A 15,652-nucleotide genomic window follows, 5' to 3' on the forward strand; every position below is an offset into this window, starting at 1 on the left:
AGTAATAGAGTAAAAAAGCCACATAAAAATGAAAAATACACAAAGTCTGGATTATGTATATTATTATGTTTTCTTTGAATTTTTGACTGTGAATGTGCTAAGTACAGAGAGATATTTCATTGTATGGGCTGCTAAGCTAAATCAATGTATATATATATATATATATATATATATATATATATATATATATAGTGTCTTTACTTCAAAATTTGAGTCTAAGGATATGTTATTTCTGAAAAGTGGTTCTGCTTTTGTTTCCACAGAAGATTAGAACCTATGGATTTCTTCCTGAGTAATATGATTTGATGGAACAAGACCCCCTAGAAAGGTCTTCATAAACCCTAACAGTCAATTTCTTTAAAAATAAATGGGGGATGTCATATAGAAATGAATACTTTGCATTGGTATGGATCTTGGTTATTGATACATTTTTTAATGTTGATTGTGTGTGTGTGTGTGTGTATGCTCTTGTTTAAGATACTGTGTTTGTGCAGCTCATTTAAAAAGGTAATGTATAATTGTTATGAGTCTGGGACCTTTGAGGGAGTAGACTGGAGCCAGAGACTGGATCCAAGCCAGGGACCTCTGTGGGAGCAAGCCCAGACCAGGGACACTTATGGAAACAGGTCTGAGCCAGAAACCTAGGCCAGAGCAGGCTTTAGACAGTGAACTTCACAGGAGCAGGCACAAGAGAGCAACCACTGAGGGAATAGGCCAGAACAAGACATCTGTGGGTCCGGGCGTGAGTCTGGGACCACCAAGGGAGTAGCCTGGAACCAGAGATCTGCCAGTCTGGGCACAAATCTGGAACCTCCAAGGGAGTAGGCCTGAGCCAGGGGTCATTCAGGCCTGCTCTCAAGGAGATTACTTGCTTGGGGCTCTTTCTGCTGAGGTTGCTGCCCTGGGATTGCAGAGATAACCTCATGCACGCCAAGCGACCTCCAGGAACACAGAGTGACCAACAGGGTGACTAAAACCATGGCCCTGACTGCACCACAAGGAGAAACCATCTGAGCATTGGATCCACTTGAACCTGGAAGATTGATCACCAGAGTCACAGACAGCCCTAACTATACCAATCAGAGGAAAAGATGGGTAGACAAGGTAAGAACACATACAACACCACAAAGAGCAACATGACACCAGTAAAATCTAGTAGCCCTATAACAGCAAGACTTGAACAACCAAATATAGATGAAACAGAAGATAATGACCTAAAAAGTAACTTTAGAAGAATTTTTGAGGCCCTTAAAGAGGAAATGAAAAATTTCCTCAAAGAAATGGAAGACAAACAAAAAATTGGAAGACATCAACAAATCCCTTAAGGAAAACCAAGAAAAAACAATCAAACATGAAAAAAACTATTCAAGACTTGAAAACTGAAATAAGGACAATAAAGAAAACATAAGCTGAGAGAATTATAGAAACAGAAATCATGAGAAAATGATCAGGAACCACAAATGCAAGAATAAACAGTAGAATACAAGAGATGGAAGTCACCACTGGTCAGGACTGTCAGAAAAAATTAACACAGAGATAAGGGAAATAACCGATATTATGACTCAAATGGACGTAACAGACATCTACAGAACATTTCATCCAAACATAAAAGAATATATCTTCTTCTCAGCTCCTCATGAAACCTTGTCAAAAATTGACCACATACTAGGTAACAAAACAAATCTCAACAGACACAAAAAATGGAATAACCACAATGTATCTTACTGGATCACCATGGCTTAAAATTAGAATTCAACAGCAACACTAATTTCAGAAAGCCCACAAACACATAGAAAGTATTGATTTCTGATAAGAAATTGCTCACCAAAAGTATCAATGGGTCAAGGAAGAAATAAAAAAATAAATTAAAGACTTCCTAAAATTTAATGAAAATGACCACACAACATACTCAAATCTATGGGACACAATGAAAGCAGTGTTAAGAGGAAAGTTCATAGCACTAAATGCCTACATAAAGAAGCTGGAAAAAATCCCACACTAGTGAATTAACAGAAGATTTGAAAACTGTAGAACAAAAAGAAGCAAACTCACCTAGGTGAACTAGATGGCAGGAAATAATCAAATTGAGAGCTGAAATCAACAAAATAGAAACAAAGAAAACAATACAAAGAATCAATGAGACAAAAAGGTGATTCTTTGAGAAAATCAACAAAATAGACAAGCCTTTATCCAAACTAACCAAAAGGCAGAGAGAGAACATCCAAATTAACAAAATCAGAAATGAAAAGGGGAACATAACAACAGACAAGGAGGAAATACAGAGAATTAATATCACTTACCAAAATTAAATCAAGACCAGATAAGCAAATTAAATAGACCTATAACTGATAAAGAAATAGAAACAGTCATCAAAAGTCTCCCAACCTAAAAAAAAAAAAAAAAAAAAAGCCCAGGACCAAATGGTTTCAGCTCAGAATTCTACAAGACTTTCAAAGAAGAACTAATACCGATACCCCTCAAATTGTCCCATACAATAGAAACAGAAGGAACATTGCCAAACTCTTTTTTCCTGATACCCAAGCTAAAGACATTACTAAGAAACAGAATTACAGATCAGTCTTACTCATGAACATTGATGCAAAAATACTCAATAAAACACTGGCAAATTGAATCCAAGAACATATCAGAAAAATCATCCACCATGAGCTTCATCCCAGAGATGCAGGGATGGTTCAACATACAGAAATCTGTCAATGTAAACCGCCATATAAACAAACTGAAAAATAAAAACCACATGATTACCTCATTAGATGCTGAAAAAAAGCCTTTGACAAAATACATCCCTTCATGATAAAGGTCTTGGAAAGAGCAAGGATACAAGGAACATACATAAACATAATAAAGGCAATATACAGCAAGCCAACGGCCAACTTCAAACTAAATGGAAAAAAAAACTCACAGTGATCCCACTGAAATCAGGAACAAGACAAGGCTTTCCACTCTCTCCATATCTATTCAATATAGTTCTTGAGGTTGTAGCTAGAGCAATAAGTCAACAAAAGGAGATCAAGTGGATACAAATCATAAAAGAAGTCAAACTCTCACCATTTGCTGATGATATGATAGTTTATATAAGCAACCCCAAAAATTCTACCAAGAAACTTCTACAACTCATAAACACTTTCAGTAATGTAGCAGGATACACAATTAACTCAAAAAATTAGTAGACCTCCATTACACAGATAATAAATGGGCTGAGAAAGAAATCAGAGAAACATCACCCTTCACAAAAACCAAACAAGTAGAAGACCTGTATGACAAGAAATTGAAATCTTTGAAGAAAGAAATTGAAGAAGATACCAGAAAATGGAAAGATCTCCCAGGCCCTTGGGTAAGTAGAATTAACATAGCAAAAATGGCAATCTTACCAAAAGCAATCTATAGATTCAATGGAATGCCCATCAATATTCCCAGCAAAATTCTTCACAGACCTTGAAAGAACAGTACTAAACATCATATGGAAAAGCAAAAATCACAGGATAGCCAAAATAACCCTTTATAATAAAGGAACTTCTGGAGACATTACAATCCCTGACTTCTAACTCTACTATATAGGTACAGTAATGAAAAGAGCCTGGTATTCACATAAAAACAGACAGGAGGACCAATGGAATCAAATCAAAGACCCGGATATTAATTCACACACCTATGAACACCTGATTTTTGACAAAGAAGCAAAAAAATATCAAATGGAAAAATGAAAGCATATTTAATAAATGGTTCTAGCATGAATTGATATCAACATGTAGAAGAATGAAAATAGATCCATGTCTATCACCATGCACAAAATTCAAGTCCAAATAGATCAAAGACCTCAACATAAAGCCAACCACACTAAACCTCATAGAAGAGAAAGTGGGAAGTACACTTGAATGCATTGGTACAGGAGACCACTTCCTAAATATAACCCCAGTAGCACAGACACTGAGAGAAACAATTAATAAATGGGACCCCTAGAAATTGAAAAGCTTCTGTAAAGCAAAGGACACAGTCAACAAGACAAAACGGCAGCCTACAAAATGAGAAAATATCTTTACCAACTTCACCAACCCCACATCAGACAAAGAACTGATCTACAAACTATACAGAGAACTCAAGAAATTGGTCATCAAAAGAACAAATAATCCAATAAAAAATGGGTCATATACCTAAACAGAGAACTCTCAACAGAGGAATCTAAAATGGCTAAAAGACTCTTAAGGAAAAGCTCAATATCCTTAGCCATCAGAGAAACACAAATCAAAATAACACTGAGATTCCATCTTACACCTGTAAGAATGGCCAAGATTGAAAACACTGATGACAACTTATGCTGGAGAGGTTGTGGGGAAATGGGAACACTCCTGCATTGCTGGTGGGAGTGCAAGTTGGTACAGCCCCTGTGTATATCAGTGTGGCGGTTTCTCAGAAAATTAGGAAACAACCTTCCTCAAGACCCAACAATACTACCCAAAGGATGCTCAATTGTACCACAAGGACATGTGCTTAACTATGTTCATAGCAGCACTGTTTGTTATAGCCAGAACCTGGAAACAACCTAAATGTCCCTCAACTGAAGAATGGGTAAGGAAAATGTAGTACATGTACACAATGGAGTACTACACAGCAGAAAAAAATAATGACATCTTAAGATTTTCAGGCAAATTAATGGATCTAGAAAACATCATATTGAGTGAGGTAACCCAGACCCAGAAAGACAAATATCATATGTTATCACTCATAAGTGGCTTTTAGACATAAAGCAAAGAAAACCAGCCTACAATTCACAATCCCAGAGAACCTAGACAACAATGAGGACCTTAAGAGACACATAAATGGATCTAATCTACATGGGAAATAGAAAAGGACAAGATCTCCTGAGTAAATTGGGAGCATGGGGACCATGGGAGAGGGTTGGAGAGGAAGGGAGGGGAGCAAAGAAAAATGTATAGCTCAATAAAATCATTAAAAAAAGAATAAGTAAATAGGTAATGTATAATTAAGAAGTATAAATTAATAGGTAGTAATTTATAATAGTCAAATTTGTAGTCATATTAATTAGGTTTTCTAGATGTACATAGATATATTTCAGATGGATGGGTATTCTTCAAACACTTCAAAGAAACTGTAGAACATGACATTTAAAAAACTTAGGATTCTATTGACATGAGACACAATTGCTCCTGGGAAGCACCAATCTATTTCTGAGAGAATGTTGAGCACTGAAGACACTCCACTTGGAGCTTATTTTCTTCTTGGCAAAACTGGCCTTTGAGCAAAGAAATACCCCTGCCTCCACCACTGACAGAATGCATGGTGTCCATACTGGACAAACAGGATACAAGCCAAAAGACTGCCAAGTCTTGCCAAGACAGGGTAGACAGTTTTTAATTTTTTTCCTGTCTCTGAAAATGGTCTGTCAGTTACTCTAGGCCTTAGACAAATTTGGTTGCCCCAATATTGCAAATGGGTGATTGCCCAGGTAGCCGGTTGTCTCTGTCATTTCTTGTACCTTTTGGAAGTTGCTTGATTGCACTTTCCGTTTACTCAAGTAATATTATTTCCCTTCTCAGGTCTTTAATGGGGTTGAAGACTAGATAGTCATAGTTATTTTCCTCTCATGACTTAGCCAAGACATTTTTAATATAATATTTAAACTCCTTAGATTAGGATAACTATTAAAACTTTTAGTATATGTTTCTTGTTTGATGTTGTTTATGCTGGTTGTAATTCTAATTTTTATGTATGCTTTTGCCTCTTCTTTTCCCTGGACAATACTTGATATATGTTTCATATTGTATATAGTTTTGTATTAGCCTTAGAATTCTCTTATTTAGACAAAAGGGGGAGGTGCTGTGGTAACTCCTTCAGCCAACAGCCTTTAAGATACCAGTCCACTTTGGGTGTGGTCTCATGTACACATAATAAATAAATAATGCAGACAAAAAGTGTGTGAGGGCTTCTTGGCTGCTGGATTCAGTTCCAATTCCCAGGACACACAGAGGACTGAGGATCCTACTCTTTCTGTGAGTTTATCCCAGATAAATAAACCTTTGTTATACTCCATTCCAGGCTATTGTGAAACTTTTTTGTATGCCAATACATTACAACTCTTGGACAATTGTTTTTATTACTCTGTTTTATGTTATTGATTTTGCAAATTGTATGATGTCCACGTGCAGTTTGTAAAGCACCAAACACAGCATAGTAGAAAGGCAGGAGGTGGCACTAGGACCCAGTGTGAACTTCAATGTGATAGAACCTAAATTTATGTCTAAATATGAGTGGAGACTCAGAGACTTGCTTTCTGCTTTGTTTTTCTTAACTTTTACTATGATGTTCCATCTCTCTCACTTAACCCTTTCATACCCTCTTACATCATTCATAAACAAAACAGTTCCATTTTAATGAAAGCACTTAGTGTGTAGGTAATCTGTGTATAATAAATCTGCCTTTTGTGAAATGGACCCATGAGTTTTCAGTTAGTATACTTAATCTGTTAGTATATGAATGCCATGTTAAATTAAGAATAAGTTCTGAGGATCTGATCAACCAAAAGAATGTTCTCTATTCCTGATTATATTGTTCAACATCACTCCAATATTTTAAACAAATATCAAAGTATTTTGGTAATGGAAACTATCCAACAGTCCACTGAAGGGGGACTTTTTAAATATTTATTGCATTAATAGAAAGTTATTCAAATGATAGGGCAAATGCATATACTGTTTTGGAAAAAAAAAGCGCTAAAATACCATGTGCATAGGATGCTAGCCAAAACTGATGATGCTAAAGGATGGATGGACAGACATTCAGAATGACTGACCTGATAAAGGAAGAATGGGGAGCAGGACAGTGGTGATGCAGAGCAAGCTGGAGTGTCTGTGGTTTTCTTTGTCCTGGCCATCTGTATTCTCTTTAGATGAGCTTACATAGTAACCAAGAAATTGCTTCAGTTTAGAATTTATTTTTTGAAAAGAAGTTGCGCCAGGGACAACTGCCACCAAAGGGGGCAGGAATGGGGGAGCTGTGTTGGGAACTGGAATTAGGGCTCTGAGCATCACGAGGAAGGTTGACCCTGGTTTTAAACAGGAGGCAACCACAAGATTTACAGTGGAGGGAGGGAAATTCTTAGAACCCAGGGGGGAATTGCTTTATGTAATCACAGAGCAGGTTTGGTATTTATAGCCGACATTAGCTTCCCTCTTCAGTCATTTCCTCCATGGTAACTGAAGGCAGTGTATGGACTGTTGAGGAAGTCAAGATAAGTAAGGACCCAGCGGGAGGAGGATGGGAAAATCATACCTGTGATCCCTAGCACAGGGGCCGCAGGCGGTGGAACAGAGTTGCGAGTGCAGCCCAAACACAAAAGCAGAAGCATATCTAAGAATTGTGATTCTTTTCAACTTTTTTTGTAAATTAATAGTGAGTCGGCTGTGGTTCTCGAGTGTGAGCGTAGACGATGACAACACTGACATTGCTACAGGGTGTGACGATCAGACTTTCCTGCTAGGAGACAGCAGTCCCTGTGACCATCAGACTTTCCTGCTAGGGGACAGCAGTCCCTGTGACTATCATCAGACTTTCCTGCTAGGGGACAGCAGTCCCTGTGACCATCAGACTTTCCTGCTAGGGGACAGCAGTCCCGCTCGCGTACGCTTCCTCTACTGTTGCTTTCCTATCTGCAAGTCTGTGTGTAGACATCAAGCCTGTGACATTTCCCTGTCTGCTTTAACTATGATGAACAGGAAGTTCCTGGTGTGATTTGATTGGGAAATATCCTCTATGGGCTCATGGGTTTGAACACTTGGTCTCCAGCTGGGCCACTATTTTGGGAAGCACAGCCTAGTTGGAACAGAATTCCTGGAGGTTGGTTTCATGGAATAAACTACTGCCCGCTTCTGTTCCTCCCTTTCCTGATTTCTTCCTTCATAGGTAGGTGGGTGGGTGGATGGATGGATGGATGGATGGATGCATGGATGCATGGGCAGTCTGACAGATGATAGACATCCTTCCTGATCCACCCAAATGTGAACAGGCTTGTACCATGCCTTTCTTATTATCTTGAGGGACAAAATAAATCCTCCCCTGCGTTGTAACTTGTGTGGTTTTTGTTCAGAGTGACAGGAAACTGGGTTGTATAGATCCATGCTTCCTCAGGGAACTTCCTACCTGTTCTGGGTCCACTGTAGCAGGAGAGCACAACCAGGTGTCACTCACAGAATCAATGACCCTGAGAGCAACCATCCCCATCACTCACCAATGAACAGTCCTGCTGTCACATGGGGATACAACCACAAGGAATCCTGAGCCACCAACTTTACAGAAGTTATGGGTGAAAATCTTCTTAAGACATGGGGGCATTACTAATCTCAGCCTGTCAATAATTATGGAATAGAAAGTGTTCGTGGGTGTAGGAGTCACTCTGTAGACCTGTCGGTAATCGGCTACAATGGCCTCAGTGTGGGGAAGAGCAGAGGTGGAAAGTAACAAGAACCAAGACAGCCTTGGGTGGCTCACAGGAAGCTGGACTCAGCGCATCAGCACACATGGAAACATGTGCATGGCCACGAACAAAGGGTAATTGCAGGGTGGTTTATTAATTGAAACTAAATGTCCTCTTCTTTGTAACATGGCTGGATGCTGAAAACCTCAACACATGACAAAAGGACACGCATAGTCAGCAGAGAAACCTCAGCTTTGAACACCGCGCCAAGAAGGAGAAAGTTTAGAATGAGTTTGTTCTCTGGCTCCTTATACCAAATAAACCACAAACGGACTCCCAAGGATCTGAATAATGGATCAGCTTTCTCTCGAGCCTTCCCTTTCCTCCCCTCTGTCATTTTCCTCTCATCTCCTGTGCGCACTGAAAAGTGGTGAGCGAATACACAGGAAACTGAAGCATCCAGGGTCATCTTTCACACGATGTAAGCAACACGTGAGGAAAAATGAGACCCGCACATTCCATATTGAGGAACTAAGAGGTAAAAAGAACAAGACAGAAATAAAATGAGCTCTCTAGCAATGAGTCACCTTTTTCCATTGTGAAGTAAAGATGGTCAGCATGCAGTAATTCTGCATGCAAATGGCAGGGTAGAAACCCGGTAGGACAGATTTGCTGTGTGTACATGGGTGGGGAAGGTAGGATGTGCATGCATGTGTTCAAATGTGTGTGGTGTGTGGTGTGCCTCTGTGTGTGTGGTGTGTGTGCATTATGTGTCTGGTATGTGTCTGTATGTGTGGTATGTGTGTGTGTGTGTGTGTGTGTAGTGTGTGAGAGAAAGAGGTATGTGTGTGGTATATGTTTGTGAGGTGTACTTTGCATGTGTTAATATGTGCGATGTGTGTCTGTGTGTGATGTGTGTGTGTTATGTGTGTGGTGTATATCTGTGTTGTGTATGTGTGTTATGTGTGTGGTATGTGTCTGTGTGTGGTATGTGTATGGTGTATGTCTGTGTATGTGAATGTGTGGTGTGTGTGTGTAGTGTGCCTGTGTGTGTGTGGTGTATGTCTATGTGTGGTGTGTGTGTGTTATGTGTCTGGTATGTGTCTGTGTATGGGTATGGCATTGTGTGGTGTGTGTGTGATATGTGTGGTATGTGTGGTGTGTGTGTGTGGTATGTATGTGGTATGTGTGTGTATATGTGTGTGAGAGAGAGAGACAGAGAGAGAGAGAGAGAGGTATGTGTATGGTATGTGTCTGTGTGTGTGGCATATGTGATATGCATCTGTATGTGTGGTATGTGTGTTGTGTATGTCTGTGTTGTATACGTATGGCATATGTGTGGTGTGTCTGTATGTGATATGTGTATGGTGTGTGTATATGTGTGTATGTGTGTGGTATGTGTGGTATGTGTGGTATGTGTGGTGTGTGTGTGGTGTGCCTGTGTGTGTGTGGTGTATGTCTATGTTTGTGTGTTATGTGTATGTGTTTGTGTTATGTGTCTGGTGTGTATCTGTGTGTGGTATGTGTGGTGTGTGTGATGTGTGTGTGGTATGTGTATGGTGTGTGTATGTGTGTATATGTGTGTATGTGTGTGTGGTGTATGTCTATGTTTGTGTGGTATGTGTGTGTGTTTGTGTTATGTGTCTGGTGTGTATCTGTGTGTAGTATATGTGGTGTGTGTGATGTGTGTGTGGTATGTGTATGGTGCGTGTGTGTGTAGGACAGAGGTTGATGTTGAGTTTCTTCCTCTATCTCTTTTACCTCGTTCTTGATGTTTTGAGACAAGGGTCTCTGAACTTAGAGTTCAAGGATTCTGCTTGACTGACTGGCCAATGAGCTTCTCTGCTCCCTCCCTCCTCGCGCCCCACCGCAGCCACCACTAGCACTGGGATTATAGATGTGTCTTTGTGCAGAATTCTACATAGGTATAGAATTCTTGTGCTTTATCAACCAAGCCATCTTCAAGCCCCTGGCTTTCTAATCTTTCTGATCAGGTTATTTTTTCTGCATATTTACTGTGGTTACACTTGAAGGGCTGGCTGATATATTGACCAAATCCTAGTGAGTAAATTTAAATTTACTCCTGGATATCACCCTAAGTGGGTGTTCTGGAGTGTTCCTCAGGAGACACAGATTGCTCTGAACCTCCTACATCTGAGTCCACAGTATTCTTTCATTACACAATAATTAGGAAACTAAAAACTTTACTATCGTTTCTTCTTGAGTGTTAGGCTCAATTAAGCATCATACATAAATCATTTAACACCCTGGAACCTAGCACATCTAACGGTTCTCTCTGCTGAGCAGATGAAATGTGTTTCTTGGTGTGAGCTCATGTCAGTGAGGTGCTTTGTCAAGATGATCTTTGCCCATGAACAGAGTCTAAGCACACAAGGGAAGACATCACCTTTCTGCTTTATATTAGCCCTGTGCACTAAGGAGGAGGCTGAGGAGGAAACCCAGATGAACATCACATACTCCTGTCTTTAAAAAAAAATGAATTGGCCTGGAGATAACTCACCGCTCTTTTTCTCAGGCTTCCAGGAAGATGGCGAACATTCAGACCAAGCCCCAACAATCTTTTAATATAAGTAGCAAGTACTGCGTGGAGAACCTGGCAAGGCAAAACTCCCTTGGTACTACAAAAACATCGGTCTAGGCTTCAAAACACCCAAGGAGGCCATTGAGGGCACCTACATTGGCAAGAAATGCCCCTTCACTGGTACATCTCCATCTGATGTCAGATCCTGTCTGGTGTCATGACCAAGGAGAAGACGCTAAGGACCATTGTCATCTGCCAGGACTATCTCCAATGCATCCCAAAGTGCAATCACTTTGAGAAGCGCCACCAGAACTTGTCTGTAGTGATGAGCTGTGGCCGGCCACCGGCTAGCTTATGCCCCAAAATAACAACACACAAACTATATTCATTTAAACACTTCCTGGCCCATTAGTTCCAGCCTCTTATTAGCTAATTCTCACATCTCTTGCTTTAACCCATATCTAATAATTTATGTAATACCACATGTGGTGTCTTACTAGGAAAGATTCAGCACGTCTGTCCTGGTGGCTGGCTTCATGGCGACTGTCCCAGAAAGGAGAGGCATGGCAATCTGACTAACTTCCCAGCATTCTGTTCTGTCTCACTTAGGAGAGGCGTGGCATCTGACTGAGCCATCTACCTCACTTCCTTCTTCCTGTTCTGTCTACTCCACCCACCTAAGGGCTGGCCAAGGCAGTTTGTTTATTAGCCAATGAGAATCCTCCATCACTTGTCTGTGTTCTTGTCCCCATTTCAGGGATGCACAGGTTGGCAACATTGTCATCATGGGAGCCTGCAGGCCCCTGAGCAATACCTTGTGCTTCAATATTCAAGGTCGCCGAGACTGGTGGCACCAAGAAGCAGTTTTAGAAGTTCTGAGAGAACACTAGCCAACTCCCTGGAGCAAGAGAAAAGAAAAGGAAACTTCTCTCTTTGCAAGACAAGGTCAAAAGAGGCATGGAGAAGTTTCTAGAAATGAAGCCTAGTCAAGAAGTTTCCTATTCTTCTTGATATCTAAAGCTTGAATGGTAGTAATGTTTGTTTCCAATCAAGTGTCTAGAGGTTCTAGAAAATTCTAGACAAGAGCAGAGCAACTGACAGATGTGGTTTTGGTTTCTATAGTTCATTTGTCAGTTCAAAGTCAGTTCTGATTTCTCATCTTATTAAATCAAATCACTGGGCTCCCAGCATGAGATCCTTTCAACTGAACGAGAAGGTTGGTTTTTTACTTATTTATTTGATCCTCTCTTTGGGTTATTTCCAACTTATCCAACCCCCAAGCTAATAAACAAATCAACCCTTTCAGGGTGGGTTGGGGTCTAGTTTAGTAGTTTTTAAAAACTGCAAAATACAGCCGGGTGGTGGTGGCACACGCCTTTAATCCCAGCACTCAGGAGGCAGAGGCAGGCAGATCTCTGAGTTCGAGGCCAGCCTGGTCTACAAGAGCTAGTTCCAGAACAGGCTCTAGAAACTACAGGGAAACCCTGTCTCGAAAAAAAAAAAAAAAAAAACCTGCAAAATACTATTAAGGGGGATTGAGAAAGGGAAGAGAAAGCCAGGGTAGGAGGCAGAATGAAATGGAACCCACAGCCAAGTCATGGATCTGAGCGAGTCTACAGCTGCAGGCCCGTACAAGCTGCTGAGCAGCTAGGCCCATGTTTCCCTTACTACTCTAACATGAAGGTACAGGGGATACCTGCCATTTCTAAAACTAAAATAAACATGATTGAAAAGACTACTGTCTTCAAGAGCAAATGGTCCTCCTCTCTCGAGTTCTTTCACCGTGTACTCCATCTGCTTGTAGTTTAAAAGCATCAACTTTTAAACAAAAGGGAATTAATTTATTCAAGGATACATGAAACCTAACTCTTATACCTCAGATGCTAGAAAGCAGGTCGAAGGGCACAAAACTGTTCCCATGGCTCTTTCTAGAAAGGAGGTTTGAAGGCAGTAGCTATCAACCTGGGGATCATAACCCCTTTGGAGAGGTCACATATCAGACTTCCTGCCTATCGGATATTTGCATCATGATTCATAAGAGTAGCAAAATTACTGTTATGAAGTAGCAACAAAATAATTTTATGCTTGGGGGTCACCACAGCATGAGGAACTGTATTAAAGGGTCACAGCATTGGGAAGGTTGAGAACCACTGCTCTAAAGTGTTGTGACTTCACCAGGTTTCACACTGGAAGAACGTAACTGTGCCCCATGATGCTCCTGGGAGGTGGAAGGGGTCGTGCTTCCTCTGTATGGAAATGGGAGAAAGAAAAATTGTGTGGAGGAATAGCTTGTGGAAGTTGAAGTATTTAGAAAGTTGATTCGAATGCCTACAACAGTTCCCAGTGTTGTCCAGGTTCCGTGTTCACCTGACACAGAAATGATACATTAGCATAACAGTGGGTTCCATGACTTTCTAATGTGTGCCAATATTAACTGTGATGGGCTGTAACTGTGCTCTCTCTCTCGCTCTCTCTTTCTCTCTCTCTCTCTCTCTCTCTCTCTCTCTCTCTCTCTCTCTCTCTCTCTCTCTTCATCTCCCTCCTCTCTCTTTTCTCCCTCCCTCTCTCCTCCCTCCTATTCCCTTCCTACCACATGGAGTTTCAGCAAAGCACTTACCCTCCTGAAGCAGGTGACTCAACGCCACTCCAAACAATATGACATGAAATCAATCTTCCAAGGTTAGGACTGAGGGAGCAGGTGTGGGCGGAGCATTCCGCCTTCTGTGAAGATCATCATGGCACAGGGGGCCAGGGGAGACACAAGGGCTGACACAGGTGTCCAAGCCGCCCACCTGTGTTTGTCTTTGCAACCCCAGTTACGGTGACAGCACACCACCAAGGGACTGTTGTTTATGTGGGCTGTCAGTATCTAACTGTACAATTACAGCTGGGATTGACCCACTATATTAGAAAGATGGAAATGCTGAACCACAAAAGAGACTGTTTGGGAAAAGAAATGTTGATGGAAGCAAAGAAGGAAAATGCATCCTAGGTGGAACTTCCCACAGTTTCCCAAGCAATCTGGAAATGTGTGTGGGGTAGGGGCACAGGAAAAAATGTAACAGGGCTCCAACCATGCTCAGCAATATAATTCAACCAATAAAAGGCAGTCTAAAGTTTTCTTTAGGTTTTCAAATCAAACTGTGAGTGTTTCAGATATTTTAGTAGCTGCGTCTGGCTGGGGCTCTCTTGGTATGGTAGTATGGTTTCATCTCATTAATCTTCAGAAGTAGCAAAGAAGCTCAATTCCTGTCAGTGTGATGGTTTGTCCCCTGACTGTAGAGTGGCCAATGTGTGTTGCAGGGGGCAGGGGGGAGTCCTACAGAGAACAGCAAAGTCGAAGTCACAGGTTTTGTCTGATGGCAAGAATGCGGGTGTTTCTTTCTTGAGCCCCACTACACTGGAACACCTCTAAGTGAGGCACAAGCTAGTGCCGCCACAAACCAATCACATGAACCCCTCATCTGCACTGGGCTGACGTCAGGGTAGGTCTAACATCGTTGAGAAAACTGACTGAAAATAACCATCTGGATAATAATAGATTCTTCTTTGGCTTCTGTAATTCTAGAATGTGTTGGTGTCAGAGCTCTGAAAATAAAACAACTCAGAAGAATGAGGACATAGCATGGAAATCACCCATCCAGTGCATTGCTGGGCATCTCAGTTTGGAGCAGTGTTCGAGGATTGTCCAAAGGTAAGAGCAGATCTCTAACCTTGAGTTTAAACCAAACCAGCTGAATCTTTCTGGATACAACTCCCAAAATGTCTTAGATAAGGGCAGTTAAACCCATCTTGCTCTTCCATATCATCCTGGCCCTGCATCTGTTCCATGCTGAGTTGTATGAGAAATTCTACTTTGCATTAGTCAAGGTTTTCTAGAAAACAGAACCCATTGAATGAGTATATATCAAAGGGAATTTATTAGACTGGCTTACAGTCTAAAATAAAATACAGTCTGGATCTTTCACACTTGCTGCCTTTCACACTGGCTAGGCTAAGAACGACATACACTTGACCTAGATGGCTCAGCACCAACAATGATGCTAAAGGTCTGAGGGATTCCTGAAGAATCACTGGTCCTAAATCCATGTTGGAAGACAGATGAAGCTGAGTTCCAGTGTTAATGAAGGATAGTCTCAGTGGTGGCAGCAGCTATAGCAGACTGGATGCACTTACTCACAAGAGGTAAAGACAAGCAGGCAAAAAGCAATGACTTTTCCCTCCATCCCCTGCATTCTCAGACGCCGCAGAAAGTGTCACCCTCTCTAGGGAAGGGCCTTGCACCCTCAGTTAACCATTCTAGGAAATACCCTTTATATACCCACCCAGGGATATGTCTCTTGGCTGACTTCAGATCCAGGCAAGTTGGCAACCAAGATGAACTGTCACAACCACCCCCACACCTAGCAAATGCCGACAAACAGCAATATTGGGTGGGCCCATGAACCACCTGAGAAAATAAGGAAGTGTCACCATGCTGCTCTTCTGATAAAAGAAGTGAATGAAGGCTTGGGCTTTCAGCACTTTACTATCTTAATTTAGTCTCCTGTCCATTATGAAATTTCCACCACAGTTCATTAATAATAGAAAAACTCTATGTAATAAATCAGCCCTAAAACACTGAAGGTTTTCTACAATCCATGCCTAACAGAAAATTGACCTAT

At 41.1% G+C, this 15,652-nt stretch overlaps 1 pseudogene; it reads left to right on the forward strand.

The window, feature by feature from the left end:
- The first annotated feature begins 8,797 nt into the window (after positions 1 to 8,797).
- On the forward strand, positions 8,798 to 11,867 carry LOC119827690 (annotated as a pseudogene).
- The last annotated feature ends 3,785 nt before the right edge of the window (positions 11,868 to 15,652 follow it).

This window comes from Arvicola amphibius, chromosome 12 (assembly GCF_903992535.2).
Source record: "Arvicola amphibius chromosome 12, mArvAmp1.2, whole genome shotgun sequence".
NCBI classification, from domain to species: domain Eukaryota; kingdom Metazoa; phylum Chordata; class Mammalia; order Rodentia; family Cricetidae; genus Arvicola; species Arvicola amphibius.